The sequence below is a fragment of the Sciurus vulgaris genome (genome assembly GCF_902686455.1).
Source record: "Sciurus vulgaris genome assembly, chromosome: 12".
In the NCBI taxonomy this organism is placed as follows: domain Eukaryota; kingdom Metazoa; phylum Chordata; class Mammalia; order Rodentia; family Sciuridae; genus Sciurus; species Sciurus vulgaris.
In genome coordinates, this window is record NC_136473.1 from 23,116,672 (window position 1) to 23,130,006 (window position 13,335).

General features: G+C 39.3%; 1 long non-coding RNA gene across 1 annotated transcript; it reads right to left on the reverse strand.

Moving 5' to 3' along the window:
- Positions 1–1,262: 1,262 nt before the first annotated feature.
- Positions 1,263–10,740, reverse strand: LOC306641290. The gene is made up of 3 exons (XR_013758110.1): positions 10,634–10,740; positions 2,049–2,143; positions 1,263–1,364 (listed from the first exon to the last, which is right to left on the reverse strand). It is a non-coding gene; the product is annotated as an uncharacterized lncRNA (long non-coding RNA).
- Between the last annotated feature and the right edge of the window lie 2,595 nt (positions 10,741–13,335).

The window sequence follows — 13,335 nt, forward strand, 5'->3', positions numbered from 1 at the left end:
GTGCCAATCTGTGGTCACTTGGCCTTGTCACTCTCAACCTATAGTGAGAACATCATGAGCAGAGGAGTGTGTACCACGGTGGGAACAAAGCCGCTCGTATCATGATGGCCAGGAAGCAGACAGGGAGAGGAAGGGCCTAGGGTCCCAGTGTCCCTTTATGGGGAAGGCCCTTGATGACCTAGTTCCCTTCCAAGTAGTCCCCACCTCTTAAAGTTTCCACCACTTCTCAAGTGCCATCGATCAGGGACCAAGTCTTCAACACGTGGTCTTCAGGGACACTTAAAATCCAAACCATAACAGTAAAGAAGCACCTCTGTGGACACATAGCCTTGGAAAGGCTTTGAGCACAGCCAGAGAAGACACCATCCTACTTGTCCTGATTTTGAGATATTTGGGGAAAGAGAGAATAAATAATCTCTTTGGAGAAAGAAAGCCTCAGCTGAACCTAGGAAATGAGGGAGACAGTACAGGATAGGCTGAGGCCTGGAGGAATGTGTTCATCACAGGAGCTGCGAAGAACACAGGAAAGGCCAGAGGCACACAGGACACAAGCTGGGTCAGGGAAAGCTGTCAGGATGCAGGCTGGGAAGTGACAGGAATTATGGTTTACTGAGCTACGATTCAGACAGGGGCCCCTGGGACTGGGCTGGCTGGTGCTGGCCACAGAGGGGCCAGGTCTGGAAATCAGGAAATTGAGTGACAACCAGGAACTCTGGGGATCTTGGCTTGCTCTGGGTCTCTCCTTTTCTCCAGGGACCAATCCTGTTCCGAACCGACACAGTCTTTCCGAAGGCATGTTAATACCAACCAAGCTGCCTAGCACTCGGGTGGAGTCTGAGGGTTCCCAGGCCAGAGTGCAGGACGGAATTGTCTGGGAAACTTAAAACACACCCGTGCTCAGGCCCCATCCCAAACCTACTGAGTAAAAGTCTCAGCAGGACAAATCTGGAAATCTGAACTTTAAGACTCTTGCCTGTCTCCCTTTCCTTCCATAATGTTGATATTTGGACAGACAACTAGTTTGGGAATAGTTTCCAAGAACTTAGTGAATCTCTTTAAGAGGCCTAGTATTTTGTTTTGTTTTGGTTTTTGTTCTAATTAGTTATGCAGTAGAATGTATTTATGCATTTTGATAAGCCATACATAAAAGGAGTATAATTTCTCATTTTTCTGACTGTACATATTATAGGATCACTCCAGTCATTCAGTCATACAAAGAGGCCTGGTTTTTTTAAAGTGTGGTAAAGTCCATTTGCCACCACCAGCATCAACGTTACCTGGAACCCTCGTCACTATGCAGATTTTTCCCTACTACCTTGGATTCCTAAGGAGCAGGCAGCCAGAGGACTCTGAAGTACCTGAAACTTGAGAACCATTGCTTTCAGGTGGTGTTTTTAAAACTAGAAAAATCTAAATTATTCTAGAATACTTGTTAAACACGCACAGTCTATTTTCCCCAACCTCCTCAGGGCAAACAAAATATAAATTTTGGGGAGGGACTCAGGAATCTTTAAATTTAACAAGCCCTCCCAGATGATTTTTAATCACTAGGCAAATCAGGCAACACTGCTTCAAATCAATAACAGCTCATGTCCACTGAACACACAATGTGGACTGAGGGGCATTATAAGTACTTTTATGTGTATTTGTTCATTTACTCCTGACACCCGTCCCACAAAGCACTGTCACATCCTCCGTCCACAGAGAAACCACTCTTTTCTTCACATACCTATTTAAGGCGGATTTTAACATTTGAATCTCAAGGCAATTTCATTTACGATATCCACAGTCTCCTAAATTAGATTCTAAGATCTCTTTCACCTTGAGATTAAGCACGGACTGGCAGGTCTCTGCATTTTACAGAGCACGCCACAAGCTTCAGGGCATCAAATAGAAGCTCCATACATACTGTTGCTTCTGAGAAATCAAAGTCATTCTGTTCTCCGTCCGGTACATTTGGCAGTGTAAAATTCTACCTAGATTTTGAAGATGTGAGACAGAAATTGGCAGTAGAAACTGCTTCTAAAAGCAGAGACCTTTTGAGTTACCTTGGCTGAGAGTCAGAGTCCCACAGAAATCGAACCAGGAAAAGGAAAACAGAAAGATCATCTGTTTGGGCTGGCTCTTCTAGCCCCGATCCTGGCTGGGGAAGAGAATTTCAGCTCATGAGAGAAAGGTAATGGATATTTCCAGTTTCCTGTCACACCCCTGCTCCCACAGGCTTATCCACATTCTTATCAGCCTTCTGAGACTAATAGTTTCCAGTTTACTAAAAGCCCATGCTCATCTTTCCCTTTCTAATTCCTTTTACACTTGCCTGGACTTTACAGTTTGCCCATTTTATACTTTTCGCATCTCTGATTATTCAGTAACAAAAGCTCACATTTCTAAGCTTTGTGCCATCCATCTCTACTCTGGGGACAGGCAGAACAAATGAGTTGCTCACATGTTCTTATCAACAGTTATCCTAACTCCTTCAACATGGGGAAGGTTTGCCTTGCTCTGTAATTCAAAATTACTCTCTTGAAACTTAAAACACCCATGAGGTACCTATTGGTTAGATTTTTCTCCTTAATCCTCACAAGCAGGGCGGGGAAATGGGTGGTTACCAATACTTCCCTTCTTATCTTCTCTCTCTCTCTCTCTCTCTCTCTCTCTCTCTCTCTCTCCTCAAGACTAGAACAGGGAGACTTGAGCTTAGAAATTTCTTGAGTCACTCATTTGATAGGAAAAAGAAGCAAGATTTGAAGCTGTGTCTGACTTCCAAGTCTATATTCTTTCTGCCATCTTGTAATACTCAATGTCCAATTGATTTTTTCATCATCATTTCACAAATTAATGGAAAACATGTCCACAGAAGTCATGCAGTGCTTCTTTGTACTGGATGCTAAACGTCTGGTTGGACAGCCATAAAAATAAGTGATGGCATCCCTGCCTGGCCAAACCAACCTCACTCGGTCACCTCCTGAGACCTCCAAATCAAAACTCTCCTCAAGCAAATTGACTTTTCAGAATTCTTATACCAGAATCACCAATCACTTGGTGGTTTCTCTGGAGTATAGACTGCTGGTTAGGCAATTTTGAACTAATTTCTTCCAGATTTCCCATGCTGGTCAACCTCCTCCATTTAGTTTTTCCAGCTCCATTTAGTGGATCAACTCCATTTAGGGATATGGAAATTGCATTCTTACCAGTGATTATCTGAAGAAAGTGATTATACCAGGGAAAACTTTTTTCTTGTTCTATCCATTGGAAATTACTCACTTGGAACTTTAAAAAGTTATGTCAGGACACCATTGTTTAATATTTAACAAGTCTCTAGTTCTGATGTCTGTCTTGCATAACTAACAGTACTGTTCTGTTCAATCACTAGAGAATGGATGAAATGGCATAGAGTTGTAGATCTTTTCCAAAACTTCAGGTGAAAAAGAAAAAGAGAATATATGGGTGTATGTCTTCTTATTTAACAACCTTTGAAAGATCACCTTTCATCTAAGCAAATAAAAGCATTAGATGAAATTCAAATTCTCTTCACTCAACTAGTGTTTTATAGACCTACACAACCTGATTCTGCTTCTCTTCTCTATTGTCACTGCCCCTACCCTATCCACATCCTCTCTTAACTCTTGCCTTACCACAACTTCTTCTCTACATAGCACAGTGATTTTTTTTTTCCAGTGATAGAGATTGAATCTAGGGCCTCGCACATGCGAGGCAAGTGCTGACCACTGAGCAGTATCCCCAGCCCATAGTGATATTTTTAGACAGTAAGTCAAATACTTTGTTTACTTTCCTATATAAAACACTTCCACAATTTTCTAATTTTGCTTATAATAAAGGCCAGACCACATATGATCTACAAAACCCTACACAATACTTGGTCACTGCCCCCATCACCAACCTCATCTGATACCACGCTGCATAAATATTTGAATGAACAAACATTTGAATGAATAATATTTGAATGTTGAATGAATAAATAACATAAATTTTCCAATTGATACCAGCTTCACAAAAATCCCTGTGCTCAAACATAATATGTATTGCCATATATTCATCTGGATGGCAACTGATTGGTAATTGGTAAGCACATCTATTATCAATCTTTATATCTGATGTGTTCAAAAAATAAATAAATAATACTCAACTCCACTCCACCCAGCCTCTTAGGCATTTTGTGAAAAAGACTTATTTTTTTCTTTTTTGGGGAACAGACAACTAGTAAGGCAAAATTCTACAATATCTATACTAGCCAATATTAGCCAAATTCTGTATAGGGGCATCATATTTGTATAGGAATCATAAGTTGGCTGATATCTATTAGTTAAAGTTAATTAAGTAGTAGTGGCTGCTGTAGATTTCATTGTTAACTGATATTATCAATTAGGGATTCTTTAAAGTCCATACAAAAGGAATTTTTAAAAGAATCTTCAGTAAACAAACATTGCTTATGATTTTACTAGATCCCCTGTCCCTTGGATTTACTAACCACCTAATAAGTTGAGAGCAGTTAATCAAATCAAAAGACTAAGAAAGGAAGTGTCAATACAGATGTAATCCATGACTACTTAACAGACACTAAACAGTTAATGGATTTCAGGTGGATGATGGGGGTTGATTAATATGCTGATTCTATTCTGGGAATTCTCATTAGAAGCTACGGCTTCATCCTCACATTGTCAAACTTGCTTCCAATGGATAAATTATCATGATACGAAAATAGACTACTGATAAAGCCTTCAATTCTTGGGCAAATCCAAGATAATAAAATAACCCAGATTGCTAGTTAAACTTATATTGAGAAAGGTAAAAGATTTTAAGTAAAATATGTATAATTAGTTTGAAAAAGACTATTTTTCTAGATTATGATTTTCTTAACTATATCAATTTATTTACGCTGGTTAGGCACATGAGTTTTCTGGATTCTAGGAAGCAGACTCTTCAAATCATTTGTAAGAGTAGCCCCCATTCACACTGAAACCCCACTTTCACATAGATGATCAGTCAGTTCCATTTTCTCTCAAAGACAAATGGAAAAAATGTAGTTTTTTATGTAAATCATTAATTAGGGTTGAAAGGAAACCTAAATCCTTTAAAAGTTTATATTTTCATATAATTAGAAAGGATCATTTAATTCCTTATCTTCAAAATGCAATCTTTTAAATCTAGACTTGAATGATTCTCAGCAAACACATGCAGAATAATAAAACATTACATTAGTGCGTTTTATTATATAAACTGACAGTCACAAGGGCTTCTCATGTGCTTTAATCAGCCCAGGAAATGCAGAAGAACCAACAATGACAAAAATAAATTAAAAAGAAAGTTCAGATATCGCACATTAATATATTTAGAAATGACTATTTTCAAGTTGAAATTCTGACTTTAAAATAAATCATCATTATTTAAAAAGAATTTTTAAAAATAATTACTAACATAAGAAAAGGACTTGGCACAGTATGGATTCCTCAAAAAATTTGAAATGGAACCATCATTTGACCCAGTTATCCCACTTCTTGATTTCTACCCAAAGGACTTAAAATCAGCATACTACAGTCACGTGGTGCAGCCACAGCAATGTTAATAGCAGCTCAATTCACAGTAGCTAAACTATGGAACCAACCTAGGTGGCCTTCGACAGATGAACGGATAAAGAAAATGTGGTATATATACCCAATGGAATGTTTACTCAGGCATAAAGAAGAATGAAATTATGGCATTTGCCAATTAATGGATGGAACTGGAGACTACCATGCTGTGAAATAAACCACTCCCAAAAATCAAAGGTCCAATGTTCTCTCTGATAGCAGATGCTAACATACAATAAGGGGGGCAAGGGTAGTGAAGAATAGAAGTACTTAGGATTAGACAAAGGGGAGTGAAGGGAAGGGCGGATGGGAATAGGAAAAACAATAGAATGAATGTTCATATGTGAATACACGACCTGTCAAACTACACTGAAAGAATGGGAAGTTATAATCAATGTATAATACGTCAAAATACATTCTACTGTCATGTATAACTAAAAAGAACAATTTTTTAAAAAAATTTTAAAAGGAAGGGATTGTCATCATTATGTACAGCTATAATACACCAATAAAAATATGGAGAGAAAAAAATAATAAAATTTTAAAAGGAGCTTGTTTTTGTAAAAAAAAAAAAAAAAAAAATCTAAAATATAATCCTAATTCAAAGAAGAAGGAGAAGGAGATGGAGGAGGAGGAGGAAAGAAAAATAAATGGAGGGAATATATTCCAGAGGCCCAAAGTTGTCTTCTGTGTGTTGTTTGTCTGTTTGCTTGTTTTGTGGTACTGCAAATGGAACCCAGGGCTACCTCCTGCATGATCAACATGCACCACTGAACTACATCCCCACCCCCAAGCACTTTTAAAAAACTGAGGCATAGACTACTCAAATTTCCTCTCTTCACACAGGCAGAAAATGCTCTAATATAGTTTCTTAACTTCAAAGGGCACAACACAGTTTGGGTCACAGGAGAAAACTGTGTCAAGGAAGTTTTATGGTGCTACAAATGTCCCTTTTTCCAAAGCCCATTCTATGTTATATTTAACATCATGTAAATGTTAGCATGGTAAACTTTAAAGAAAACTTTACCAGGTATACCAAGTGGATTAAGACAACATTTTCCCCCCTAAATTCAATTCAATGAACTTAAAAAAGCAAATAGTAGTAACCAATGGATATTTAATGGAATTGTGTGTGAATCAAACTCTTTTTTACTCAGGCTAATATCTTTAACTTAATTCTTTATGTTTAATTAGCATTGATTCATTTTTCAAAGCAAGTTGATAGTTTAAAATGCCTTTACTACAAATAGCTATAAAGAACTCATGACTGGGAGGGAAGTGACTGAGGATTGAACCCAGAATGTTCTCCCACTGAGCTACATCCCCTGTTCTTTTCATTTTTTTAGTTTAAGATCTTGCCAAATTGCCCAGGTTGGTTTCAAACTTGTGATTCTCCTGTCTCAGTAGCTGGGATTATAAACTTGCACCCTTGTGCCCAATACTATAAAACAGTTTTTTAATAAGAATTATAATTCACCCTTAGTTTCCACAGGAGACTGATTCCAATACCCCAGTGGACACCAAAATGTACAGATACTCAAGTTCCTCATGTAAAATGGTATAGTACTTCCATATAACTTACACACATCCTCCCCTGTACTTTAAATCTTCTCTAGGTTACTTACACCTAACACAATGTAAATGCTATGTAAATAGTTGTTGTACTATATTTTTTAAGGGAATTAGGGCAAGAAAAATTGTCTTTACATGTTCAGGACAGATGAATTTTTTTTCCCAAATATTTTTCATCTAATCTGCTAATGTGGAACCCACCAACATGGAAAGCTAATTGTATTTCAATTTGAAAGAAAATAACCTACCCAGTTTGGAAAAAAGGATGCATGCAGTTTTGCAATTCATTATATTTTCACTAATACCAACTTTGTTAAATTTTTTTCTTGGTAGAAAAAAAGACATATTTAAGTGTATTTTATTTGACAAAAATCAGTATTTATACAGCAATACACTTTCCCTCATATCTAGATTCTGGATAACCCAGAGGTTCCCAGAGAGCTGGCCAAAAAACTTCTATGCATCGTGTGCTTACTTATTACCAATCCAGTGAGATATTTGGGGATCCAGGTCAGCCTTAAATATTAAAGTCTATCCTGCATTAATTAGAATTGACTTCACTGGAATTCAAAAGTGATGAGTGCAGGGAGGGGAAGGGGTATGGGGGAAGGAATGATAGAGATGAAACAGACATTATTTCCTCATGTACATGCATGACTGTATGATTGATGTTATCCTGAGTATGTATAATCAGAAAAATGAAAGATAACACTTCATTTATGTATGATCTATCAAAATGTATAAATGCATTTTACTGTCATGTACAACTAATTAGAACAGATCAAATTTTAAAATGTTTTAAAAAGTAATGGATAGGGGCTGGGGAGATAGCTCAGTCAGTACAGTACTTGCCTTGTAAGCATGAGGCCCTAGGTTCCATCCCCAGCAGGGACAAAAAAAAAAAAAAAAAAAAAAGGGCCGGGGGGGGGGGGGGGGGGGGGGGATGTGACTCAGCGGTTAAGCAATCCTGAGTTCAATTCCCAATACAAAAAAAAAAAAAAGTAATGGATGGAGTCAGAATGTAACAGGGGTTCCCTTCATGTTTTGACTACATCCTTGTCGTTTTGAAACTTGCATGTTTTTTTTTTCTTTTTCCCAACCTTCTTCTCCCTGATCTTCTCCTCCCTGATCTTCTTTTCCCTAACCGTCTCCTCCCTGATCTTCTCCTTCCTCATCTCTCCTCCCTAATCTCATTTTCTCTGAATCACCTCTATAAAAGCCCCATGTTCCTGCTGATGGGAGAATCACAGCCTTCAGGACAGGAGTCCCCTGTGTTTCTCCTTTGCTAGCAAAGCCATAAACCTTTTTACTTTTTCTCAAAACTGTGCCCTCATTATTGAACACATTGGAGACAAGGACCAAGCTTTCGGCAACAATGGCTTTTGGGGCTCCAAACCATTGCCACTGGAGTCCCCACCATGGGTGTGATAGGGTCACACTGATGCCACACTGCGTATATGGCTCAGTGGTGGAGTGCCCCTGAGTTCAAACCCCAGAAACCACCCGCCGCCCCCCCCAAAATACCTAAGATTTATGTATTTTCTATCATTAGTATATTTAGTTCTACAACAAGGAGAAAAAACACAAAGTTCTTTTTTTTTTTTTTTTTTCCCCCGGTGATAGGGATATGAACCTGGGGCCTTGTGCTTGCAAGGCAAGCACCCTACCAACTGAGCTTTTAAACCAAGATACATAAAGAAAAATTGCTCCCTTGTTCTGCAGTCAACTGTCTTTTAACTCATCAAATCCAGCATCTTGGTTCTGACTTCTAATACCTTCTACAAGGTAGCCTCACCTTACCTCTACAACATCATCTATACCACAGGACCTGGCTATTTACTGCTCTCTGAATATGTCACACTTGTGTAAATTGGAAATATGAACCCCAGAGCTGTGTAAGGGGGCGGAAATTTTCCAACCACCAACTCCCTAACACCTCAGTGATTAACCACGTATTTCCCTGAAGAAATGCGATTACCCCAGCATGGAACTAGCCAACTGCTGCACACTCTGACCTCTTTTTACTTCCTTTACTCCTTTAAGTTTCAGTTACTTCTTCATCCTGACCCTACATTTTGATCTATATAGCAGAGACCTGAACCTGGGGCTCCAAACCATTGCCACTGCAGTCCCCACCACGGGTGTGATAGGGTCACACTGATGCCACACTGCGTATGTGCACTTCCCTATAGACTGAACATAACTTTATTCACAGTTTTCCCTTCAACCAAAAACAAATGTCTCATTTATGCCATTTAAAGTGTTACACACTATTACAAGGATGAAGTCTTTATCATTGTATCCTAGCATTAAGAACGGTGCGGAACTAAAGTATGGGAGATAGGACTTGCAAGAATCTGTAATGTATTTTTACTCTGTAATTGTTACATTAAGTTGTGCATATTCATATTTTTTTAAAAGAAAAACAGTCCCCTGCTACAATCCTTCTATACCCCAGACAAGATCCATTCTTTTAAGCTTTATCTTGGCATTTGCCTCCACATCTTAAAATAATGTGCTTGTCTTATTATTATAGTTATGTGAATTATTAGTTAATATGTTATTAATGAATAGAAATGCAATTTACATTTGTAAGGTATATGCTATATGTATTTTGTAGAAACATTAAAATACTTTTTGAATTTTGCTTTTACATATTATGTTGATTTTCTGTTGTGGAAGATAAAAATTTACCTCTTATATCCCACACGCATGTATACAATCACGCATCACTTAACCACAGGAATACACTCTAAGCAGGCACAGTGATGCATGCCTGTAATCCCAGCAGCTCAGGCGGCTGAGACAGGAGGATCAAGAGTTCAGAACCAGCCTCAGCAACTTACCGAGGTGCTAAGCAATTCAGTGAGAACCTGACTCTAAATAAAACACAAATAAAGGGCTAGGGATGTGGCTCAGTGGTTGAGTACCCCTGAGTTTAATCCCTAGTACCAAATAAATAATAAACAAATAAAGGAATACACTCTAAGAAATGTGTTAGGCAATCGCATTGTTTTCTGTGAAAACCACACAGTGTATTTACACAAATTGGATTGTATAGGTTGGCCACTCCCTTTGACCTTTTGACGCAATCAAGAGACTCAGTAAACACAAGATGCATAAGGCTACTGCCACTATGACGTGGCATAATATTTTACGGTTTTTTTGTTTGTTTGTTTGTTTGTTTTGCAGTTTTGGGGATCAAACCCAGAGACTTGTGCATGGAAAGCAAACCCTCTACCACTGTGTTACATCTCCAGCCCTATTTTATCTTATTTTATTTTCATTTCTCACTAAGTTGCCTAGGCTGGCCTCAACTTGGGATCATCCCGCGATGGTTTCCCGAGTAGCTGGGACAGCAGGCATGAGCCACCGCACCCCGAGTAAACTTTTTTATAAGTAACTGTACAGTCTAAAATAATGATAAAAAATATAGTAAATACATAAACCAGTAACAGTTGAGTGGTACGTACTTTTATAGCTCTTTGTGCTGTACTTTTAAACAACTGGCAGTGCAGGTTTATACCAGCACCTTCCCCTGAGCTTCCTTGCATCAGCATTCAGAGGATTCTGAAAGCACATGGCCCCCACATCGGAGCCGGAGGCAGAAAGCCGACCTCAGATCAGCAAACTCTTCTTTATTCAGTGGCGGGGTCAAACAACTGAAGTGGCTCATTTTCAGGGATAAAATGGCTGCTGGCCATGAGGTTCTGGGCTTTATAGGCAACCTTAGCAAAGCCAGGCCATAGGAGGAGCTAGTCACTTTTGGCAGGCCTTTGTGTGGGCGGGGGGCAGGGCCAGGTCATGGGAGGAGTTTTGGCGGTGGGATCATTTAGGGCAGGGCGGGAAGACAGGTAGGTAACCATATCCTTCAGATTCACTTTGGTCTCTTGCCTGAGACGATCTATCTTAATATTCCCTTGTGTAGGTAAGAGAACTTCTTACAGTGGATTTCTTAGAAAGGTTGAGGGGCTGGTAAGTTTCTTGAGATTTGAAGGTGTGGAAATGTGCTTATTCTACCCTCACTTTGTTATTCGATTGGTAGTAAATGTTTTTATAATTTTGGTGCCACCCCCAATCTTTTGACCATCTTTCCTCTGATAATTTCCCACATCACAAGTCTCACTTTTCCAAGACAGAATTGGGGATACGCTCTCCTGCATCCAGGGGTGGGGGCAAAGCTATGTAACCTAAACTCTTCCGATGACATGTACCGGTGTGCAACTTCAGAAGTAAGCAACATGGGTTCCATCCCCAGCACCACAAAAAAAAAAAAAAAGTAAGCAACATAAAGAAGCAGCTGTTCCAGGATCCATCTTTTTGGTCACTGATGGATAGAGCGGCTTGTACTCTGGGAAGGAGGGGTAGTTGCAGGAATAGAACTTCATCGCTGCTGCCAGGTATTGCACCAGTGTGACCCCACAGTGGTCTTTGGGTATAGATCCTCAGATTGTGGCATACAAATTTGGATTCTCTGGCTCACCAGGAAAGTTCACAAATAATCTAATCTGTGATCAATACATTTCTTATCTGCTTAATTTTTCATAACTAACATCTAACCTTTTACATAGGTTCTTCTGTTTACATTTAAGAATACTAAACAAGAAGGCCAAAGATAGAATAAGTTGGAAATATGTTTCCTGTGAATTTGCAAAGCATTGTTCTATGGTCTTCTGGTTATGATGTGATGATGTTGAGAAATCTCGTATTAGTTTCTGATTGCTGTAGCAAAATATCAGAGATAAGCAACTTTTCAAAAAGGAAAGGTTTATTCTGGCTCAGTTTTGGAGGTTTCAGTCCAATTGGCCCCAGTACTTTCTGTGCCTTACTGTGGTAAGGCAGTACCTCATGGTCAAGAACAAAAGAGAAAGAGACCAGGGTTCCACAATTCCCTTTGAGGCTAAGTCCCCAGTGACGATGTAACAGTGATCCACTCTGTGCTTTGAATACAGCCCTTGCTGCTCTGCCAGCTGCAACTTATTTTTTTTTTATTAAAAATCATAAATTTACATAGGGCAATGTTGTTTGATTCATTGTTATTTTTTTCCCTTCCCCCCGCAACTTATTTTTAAAATGGACATATTTCTTTCCTTTCCTCTCTCCCTGCTCCTCCCTAATCTCTACCCTCCCTAATCTCAGGGGAAACAGGATTACCTTTCTTCCCCACCCTAGGCAGAGTCTTCTGTCCCTGAGTGCACGCCCACCATAGGAATGAAGTAATCCAGACCTGGGGATAGTTCCAGAAGCTCTTGGAAATGACTAGCTGCCAAATTAACCAGTGAATTATGGCTCCAACAAAGAACATGTGGAATGCAGCCTTTGAGTCACCCTTTAAAAGCCCTCTGTTCCTGCTGATGGGCAGAATCAGCCTTTGGAACAGGAGTCCCCTGTGTTTCTCCTTTACTAGTAAAGCAATGAACCTTTTTCCTTTTTCTCAAGACAGCGTCCTCGTTATTGGGTCGGCGTTGGGGACAAAGACGGAGCTTCTGGCAACAACCAGGAAACCTCCCACTAGGTCCTATCTTTTAAAGTTTCCACCAGCCCCCAAAAGTGTCAAGTTGGAGAGCAGCCTTTACCAGATGGGCCTTTGGGGGAATATTCCATTCTTTTTCCCAAGGTCTGGCTATGACTTGCATGAAGGCTTCGAAAACATTCTTTTTAGTACTTTGAAATTTCTAGTCAGAAGCCTATGACAGGGGTCTTTTTGCATTCACTGGGCTGCCATGTTCCAGTGAGCAGGTTGTGCACTGCATCACTCTAGGGGGCACCATTCCCACCTGAATCCACTGGTGCAGCCGATGCAGCTGTCCAAGGTGGCCTTGTGGATGGACTACGGGAGCTTGCAATCTGCAAAGGACTAGGAAATCTTTTTCATAATCTTTTCTCTCAACCAGTATCTTTGTTCTATCTCAAGAACACAATAGTCAAATATTGGACTTACATGATTAATTGTCTCATTTTCTTATTTTGTCTTATTTCTTCCATTCCATGCTTCCCTGGTCTACTCTGTGAAAGATCTTCTCTACTTTATCTTCCACATTTCTACTGAATATTTAACTTCAGCTGTGCTATTTTTAACTTACAGAATTGTTTTAAAAATAGCATTCTGTTCTCCAGGATCCAAGATCTTCTCTTATCTCTCTGCAGATGTCAGTTATAAGTTTATTTACCTTTT